This window comes from Anopheles coustani, chromosome 2 (genome assembly GCF_943734705.1).
Source record: "Anopheles coustani chromosome 2, idAnoCousDA_361_x.2, whole genome shotgun sequence".
Lineage (NCBI taxonomy): Eukaryota > Metazoa > Arthropoda > Insecta > Diptera > Culicidae > Anopheles > Anopheles coustani.
The window spans coordinates 17,981,388-17,989,994 of record NC_071289.1 but is presented as its reverse complement, the minus strand read 5'-3'; the positions used below and the strand labels follow the sequence as shown (position 1 = coordinate 17,989,994).

Below are 8,607 nucleotides of genomic sequence, written 5' to 3'. Positions count from 1 at the left end.
CCTAAACGAACGAACGAACGCCCGCACAATGGCCACAGTCCTGGATGTGCGCCCTCTTTTTTTTTTGCGCTGGCCTTCGAGACGACTCAGACGACTATTGAGACGTCTCCCATTCAGCGATTATCTACGCATATCAGCATAATCGCTCGCGGTGTATGTTGACTTACATGCGCCTTTCGGCGGTCGATGGTTGGGAATGAAGGGACGCCGGGGGAGGAAGTTGCGCCAAAGACTAACAATAAAACGCGACAACAGCCAGCATCACCACCACCACCAACAACAACAACACAACAACGGAGAAGCTGAGCTGGCATTTCGGTGCCCGATTGATCGGGTCCGGGGTTTTCTCACACTTTCCATGCGCCGTGGAATTAGAAACGCTTCGCGTTCGGCGGACGTGCTCTTGGTCGGAGTGCCGCTTAGTCAAAAGAGCACCGGCGGAATGGAAACACCGGTTCTCACCGGTAATCACACGTAGAGAATGGAAAGGTTTCGCGGTCAGTCCGCGCCAAAGGACTTGAGGGTATTATAGCGATGGCTGACTAATCCTGCAAAAGCTAAATATGTTCACAAGTTATATTATGAAATGAAACAAGAATTTTTGTTATGAAGACGAAAAAGACGAAACACTTTTCTCAAGATGTGCCTCCTTAGATTTGATTACAAGAAAAATAAAATAAATAAAAATTATTATTGGAGATACCGGGGATCGATCCCGGGGCCTTTCACATGCAAAGCGAACGCTCTACCACTGAGCTATATCCCCATGACGTTATACTAATGGTAAATACCTTCAAAATTGTTATAGTTAGATAATAATGTTGTACTGATTCATTTCATATTTTGCAAAATTTAACTCAAATAAAACAAAATCAAACTTTGGTTCAAAGTATAAGTTCAAAATAAAACGACGAGAGAAACAATCATACCTTTGTGTAGCATGCAAAAGATAGAAATTTAAATGTTTCTTTTATGAAAGTACAGCAGCGAAGTGAGAGAAAATTATTAGAATAATTTTATAATGATTATTTCTACATTGCTATAGTAAATTCCAACATTGTAAAAGAGACATACCGCTAATTAACCCAAAAAACTCTTGATTTCTTAAACGAAATATTTAGATAAGCTCCAAAAAATCAACCAAATGACACTCAAAAGCACCCTCTGGGAAATTGTGGAAATGATAACCAAACTACTGATAACTACCCTAGTTATTCCCATTTAAAAAACAATCTCATGTAAAAAGTTCGAGGTGTCGAACCCATGAACCATGATAGTAATGTTAACAATAATATGACATTGATTTAAATCAGAATTAAACTTTTGACTTCTGTTACGTAACTGACACGTCAAATTAGAATCGTAGTTTTATTTATAAATAATTAACAAAAGTTATCAAATTGTAATCGATTAAAGCAGAATCTTTAGTGATCCAAAATCTTCTTAAATAAGAATTGAGAATGGTAATAGTTTTTCTCACACAACGCTTGGAATGATTAATTGATACTCGATGGAATTGATAACTTCATTTTGACCCGAAAAAACATCCTTAACCGTCATCGTTAGATCTCCATTAGACAATAGAAAGAAGCAATTTGCTACGGTTAAATAGCAACCGATTGTAGCTCCGCTCAGCTTGTGAGTTCCGATATGATTAAGCCGCGCGCGCGAAACACGACAACCGACAGTTTCCGGACGGAACGGTTAACACCGGCGGATCATTAACAGCCGAAACATAATCTTTTGAGCGTCGTGACACTAGAAAGAAGAAAAAACGCTCCACTCGGTGCCACAATGGAGCTCCCAGCCGGACTCCCCGGGCTCGGTCCTCCCAGACGACGTCGGCTTGCGACCTGACGACAAAACCGATTATTTGACAATTTAACGCTCGGCCTCTAATCGGATTATGTTCCGTGTATAAATATTTGCCACACAATACGGGTAATGAGTTAATAATCCTATCGTCCATCCCATTGTGCGCGGCCAGCTCGCCCCGACCGGGTGACGTAGGCTGGCTTCGTGAGCTCCTTCGCGGACGACGATCCGCGCGCCGCGAGTCGGACCGGATTATGTATGTGAGACTTATCAAGATTCCATTCAATCCCGCCCGGCCCGGGCCACTTCACGGACTCCAAAACTCCTGGGAAGTGTTACACCGACCCCAGGGAGGCCCGGACCCAGGAGTGCCCGCAGTGTCTCCCGCAGCTCGCCCGGTAATCCAGGTGCGGACCTGTTGAAATCACGACTGATTAATCGTCTTCAACACGTCTCGTGCGATAAGAGCCGGGTGGGGTGACGCCGGGACGGGAGTCGGGGATATCTCACCCGCCCGCGAGCCCGAGAACTCGAGATGCTGGTGAGATTAAGATGGATTACACCACTGATGTGGTTTGAGCCGGGGCGATCGCCGGAGATCGCTTCCCTCGGCCCGGAGCGAGCGTCCACACCGTGAAATGAGAAATTGAATTAGAAATCCTCCGGTCCGGGAGTTGAAAGCTGGCGGGTCGTCGGCTCCAGCAGAATGGCGGAGGTCCGACGTCCTGCCAATCCGTACCTTCTCGTTCCCGGGGCGCGATGAGGCGAAAGAATACCGCAGATGAAAGCTGAAATCAAAACAGAGATCAAAATTCTTTCTCGTTTCGGAGTTTTATTATTATGATAAAGTCATAATTCCATGAATATTTCTATCCCTTCATCGTCCTCCCCGGCAGTCCACCACCTTTTAAACCATCACGCTTGTTTGAACCCCATACCACCCCACTTTACCTTCTCACATCTGCTTCTTTCCTCAACGACGGGCTGATTGGAAATCAATGATGAACGTGAATTTGAATAATACAATTTTATTGATTGTTATTATAATTAAGACGACGGGCAGCGACAAGCGTGAGGCTGTCCGATTTCGTCACGATTCTTTTGCGTTCCTTGACTAAGAGTTTCTTTCTTTCTCGAAACATCGTGTTCCTTTTCTTTCCATTCTTGCATCGTTAACTGGACGAGGATCGTTTGATACTTTTTTTTCGGACATTCGGGCGTTCATGTCAATTCGTGTTGTATTCTTTCCGATTTGTTTCGTTTTTTTACCCGCACGGTGAAGCCGGGTTTTAGACTATTGGTTTCCCTTTGATCCTTTTTCGATACTTATCGTGTTCATTCTTTTGCAATTGGGCGGAACAATATGAAGATGAGTTTATACAAGTACTCTCACGAAGCTATTCAGCATCAACTTGGGATAGTTTTACCATCACTTGAACATGTTGATTCCATAGAAAGTGTTGCTTTTTGTGCACAACCTTTGATATAAGCTATGAAAGTTTTTCTTTCTAGGGGGGGAAGATAAATAAAATGTAGGAATAAAATAAATAGTACAAAACTATAGAACAACCACCGATAATCGGAAGTCTTCCGTACATTTATATATTTTTAAATCTGTTGTTTGTTGGTTTTTGTATCTTTTATGAAGAATATCATTCACCTACTAGTTTGAAATCGTTTGTTTTCCTATTGTAATTTCTCATTTCTCGTTATGAGCTTGTTTTGTGTTTTCAAAAAACCAATTTCTCTCTCTGTTTGAGGCAATATCAATATGTTGGATTTTTTTTTTACGTGTACAGAACGAAAATAGTTCAAAACATCCTTTGAAGAACTAATCGTTTTGTTATCTCTGGCACCACTTTGAACATCTGTTCTACGGTTGTGGGACGATTTTAAAGTATGACTGTTATGGGAACGGCAGAAATTCTAAATAAAATCAAGTATGTAATTGTTTGATTAGATATTTCCGGTATTCCGGTTCCGAAGCGCGTCGTTAGAGGCTATTAATAACATCCTGCCTTCGAACAGCGTTCAAGTGTGAAACATTGAAAAACAGTCAAACAAACAAACATGACAACACAATCCATCCATTAGTGTAGTTGATCACGTAAGAAAAGTTTCAACCATTGAGGTTCATCCCGTTTCCGGAAATGTGCACGGCTCCGATTAGAACGAGCTTACGGTCTCTTTGCAGCACTTTGTTTGTCCATTCACGACTCGGACCATCCTAAGCTCTAAACTAGCCGCACCTTTCGGGAGGGCTTAAGTTCGGCTACGTTAAAGATGTTTGTCTCCGGACAATCAAACAAAACAAAACTCATCGGCTTCGGTTCAATCGGTTGACACACAGAAACGGACCAAACTCTCCTCAGACGTGGCGCGTGTGCCGGGTGGAAACTTTCGAAAGATTTCCCAGGGTCGCGTAAGTTTTTCACCCCTTTTCCACCGCCCGCCAGATGGTAGGAACCGGGCCGTCAAAAGGAAACAAATCGGTGCGGTCTGTTTCAGATTACGGAAATTGAAACAAACAGGCACGCAAACAGACAAACACTCGGAGAGGAAAACCCATCCTCGGTCCTCGTCACCGATGGCGATCGAACCGCAAAGTCGCAAAGCTGTCAACAGGAACAAACAGTTCACGACCGGAAAGGGATTATTTGGTCCGGTTCGTTGGGCGTTCGACAGGTTGTGGTTATCGGTGACGTGTGACTTTCGGTTCACAAAAACAAACGCTTAACACATTGCGCGCTAGGGTTTGTTGTCTTTCACTCTACCGAAATAAATCCCCGGTGGTGGAGTTTCCCACAACCTGTGACGGTTCATTTTCGCCGCCGCAAACTCATCTGCCACCCAGATGTGTTTCCGTTGGCAAACGCTCGTCGCTTAACGCTGACGACACCCGAAGAGATTGCTCATCCGCCTTCACCTTCCCGATTAGGGTCGGCTTGGACCAACGCAACGCTTCCCAAAGGACGAAGAACCGAGTTCGACAAACATCAAATTGCGTCCAGGTTTCGATCGGTTCTTCTCCACCTCTAACGGCTACGATCTTCGGCCGATGTTCGCGCTTGATGAATGCGAGCTAATTTATCATCATTGTTGGAGGGGGAAATTTATATTTTTATTTATAAATTTTGATTTAAATTGATTGTAAGTGATGTCGGCCTTTTTAGTGGCCGACTCCGCTGCCTCCGCGGTATTCGAAGCATATTTCGGTACGCGTTATTTATGATCGCACGATCGCGCACTTACGGGTCCGAAAGTGGGTGGGTGTGTGTGTGTGTGTGTGCGTCAGGATCCTCTGTTTCCTTTCTCGCTTTTTTTTTCGCTCAAATCGAAGTGAGGGCGTAGGACCACGCGATCGGACGTGACCGATCCGATCCGATTTCCCTTGCAACGGAAAGTCCGCACACAATGTGTCTTGGGTTCGGGAAAAGTGAACCCGAATCGGGACGCAAATGTGCGCACGCGCCTGCTTGCATTTTGCTTTCCCCCCTCCCCCTCCTCACCATTTTTTTTTTGCGCACTCATAAAGTGAAATTATTTCTGCAATTATTTATTTCCCCTCCCAGGTCGCATTAATCGGGCTCCGGGGAGAGAATCCTGGCCGTGAAGCAATCCGAATGAATTCGACAAACGGTTCGATCCGCCGATCGTCGACGATCGCCGCCGTTCCGGGCGGTCATTAATCACACGCTCGTCGCGGGGATGAGTTACAACGAGGTCTGCTTTTCGAATGCTCGGAAATCGATGCTGACGCAGTTGATGTCGGAGGAGGGTTTCAGGGGGGGAGACTAAATCATGCCACAGCAATTCCCACACGGAACTGGGGACGAGGCAGGACGATACAGTTTCATTCAGACGCATGATCAACGACCGAGCAATCGATCGCACAAAACGATGCGGAAGGTGCTCTGTTTAGGTGCGAGAAAAGAGTTATTGACTTAAGCGGCTTTAACGTAACGCTCTGTTGCTGTAAACGATGGTCGTTCCACGCTCCGGGGGACCCAAAGGGGGGGTGGATTCAATTCGCCGGTGGTCGCAAGTTTGTACCATTCTGGACCGCAAGAGCAATCGGAACTGGAATTGCTGAAGCACGCTGAGGTTTTGACGGATGCCGCCAAACGATCGGTGAGAAGTTAATCATCGCTGACCACCCGAAACCGAAGCGCGATCGGAATGGTTCAATGAAAAACGAGGCTCTTGTAGGGTAGAATAGAAAGACATAACGAATTCTCGTACGAAGCAAACAAATTGAAATTATTTCTAATGAATTCTGGTCAGGATGATAAATAAAAGAAGGGACAGAAAATTAAAAAAATATAATCAAACGAGAAAAGGAACTTTTTCGTTGAGAATATCTTCATTAAGTATGTTGCTTTTAATCTGTTTATAAATGTTAAAATAAATTGAGGCAATTAACGAAGCACCGTTTCTTCGTTTTAATTACATCATAGTTGTTTATTTTTGTGTTTTTGTCATATTTTTGTGACAAAAGAAGTGTTCCTTTTCATTTCCTTTTTTAAATGAAGTATTCGAAGAGAGTATGAAACAATTCGAGAAGGTAAGTTGAAAAATGTTACTGAATATTTTAAAATGCATTAGGTTATATAATACAATTTCAGCTCTTGCTAATCTTAATGATAATAATAAACATCTTTTTTATGTTTTTTCTTTCCGAACAAATCTCTGCTTACAATCTCGAAAACTCAATCAAAATAGCATTTGAAGAAAACATGATCAGGTCATAAAAATAATGTTTGTACAAAAAACGAAAAAATTGTCCAATGGTCCTCACCGTTAAAATAAACTTATTCATTAAAATGCAATTCCCATAATCTAAATTTCTTAACATACTCATCAAACCACGTCTCTATATCTTTAATTGAAACGATTTAGTTTCCTATTGCACGATTAGATCATCTTTATTTCCTCTCATAAAGCGTGCGTTAAGCTGTAATGCAATAAAATGATTTTCTTCCGCGTAGATTTCTAAAATCCTCATTAGCCGGCATAATGGCACTTCACTCAAATGCCTACAAATCGGTTTCAATAAATGCTCGGTCATTTTATTTGCATCTCGGCTTATTCACGACTAACCCGACGTTCCGACGGTGGTTTATCTGTAGTGAGGTGCATATAAAATTTATCGTAAAAAAACCAACCGAACATGAGGGATAAAACACCCTCACAATTGCAATTCATTCCAGCGTGTCGAATGTGCCGCCGGTGAAGCGAATTGGCCAATATTTGCCTGGCATTGGCGGTGTGTAATGAATAATTTAAAATTATTAACTGCTATAAACGACTGACTGGTGCTGACGATGAATGTGTCGTTTTTTTTGCACGTTTTTTCTTTCTGTTTTTTTTCCTATTTTAATTTTCCCGCACACTCGCACCCGCTACCGAATGCACACAAACGGATCACCGGATCTCTTCCTACGTTCCGGGCGGCCGTAAAATGGAAATCGCATTCCACCGGCCGACCGATCGGTGCAAGTTTAATTGAATGTTTCAATTGCACCCCCTGTGCGCCCCGAGTGACGTCCGTCATCACCCGCTTGACCCGCAACCAAGACAACCGGCACCGGACGGCGCACTGGGTGCGGCTTCCCATAAACGATGCACTTAAGCTTCCAACCCAGCATGTTTTCGAGGGAAATGGGGAACCGGGGGTGGTTTGTCGAAGAACTCTATCCACCCGGGATCGTCTCGGGGTGTTGTCGAGATGTTTTATTCCTCCCCAACGCCCTCGGGTCAGGGAGAGAGAAGGAAAGAGAGTGAGGGAGAGGGAGAAAACAACAAGCTGCAAACATTTTACAACTGTTCGTGGCTGTAAAAATAAAATACTCGCGGGTCACCAAAGTTCAACCCCCGTTGCTGGTGGGACGAATTGTTGTCTACCTCGGGTGGCACTCCTACACACCGGTGCACACACATACACACATACATGAATGAGCAATAGGTCACAGCCCGTCGATATCTGCGGGATAAATGAGCAAATAATAAAAATATACTGATCGATCTCGCGTCGACTCGAGGAAGCGGTAGTCGTAGAAGGATGGAGAACAGCGAGCGGTCCACGGCATCCCTCCCCCATCCTCCCAGTGTTCTACTAGGATGTTGTTCATTCATTCACCAGCGCCTAAGCGAACGCGGCCAAATATCCGTCCGAACAAATCCTCCCTCGCCGGATCCCGCCCGAGTGCAAATTCATTCAAAGCGAAACGGGTTCCACTGGGTGAAGGTTCCCGAACGTCAGTGAAGGCATCTCCAACCTCCCTCCTCCTCCCCTTGAAACAATCTCCATCACCCCGTGACACCTCTCCCCCCGGAAGTACCCTATTGGCGTCGATTGATTATTACCCTTCCGAGCGGCGACGGAAGGTTCTTTTGCGTCAGGAATGTATTTTTAGGACGTATTACTAGTATAGCGGGAAGGGAAGGAGGGCTAGGGCCCCACCAAGACGGTCTCCGAACACGGGCACGAACATTCTTCTCGCCTGTCCCGAGGCGCCTGTTTCCTGTTCTCAAAACCCAACCCAAACCCGGAACGGAAGAATGCCTCGGAACATGGGAACCCTGCGCGGGAAACCCTGTTGTTAAGTAACATAAAATCGAACATGGAATGCTTTGCCACCCTTTGCGCCGTTCCTGTGGCACGGCTTTTGTTTAGTTTTATTCTTTTGTCCGACCATCGAACGCCAAACGCCAAGTGAGTGGGTTAAAACAAAAGCGTCGAGATCGTGGTTCACAACAATTTTCGCAGCACAATAGAGAATTAATCTTGGC

At 44.6% G+C, this 8,607-nt stretch overlaps 1 non-coding gene across 1 annotated transcript; it reads right to left on the bottom strand.

Annotated features, from left to right (window-relative positions):
* Positions 1-694: 694 nt before the first annotated feature.
* Positions 695-766, bottom strand: Trnaa-ugc (transfer RNA alanine (anticodon UGC)). Its single transcript has one exon. It is a non-coding gene; the product is annotated as a tRNA-Ala (tRNA).
* Positions 767-8,607: the final 7,841 nt, after the last annotated feature.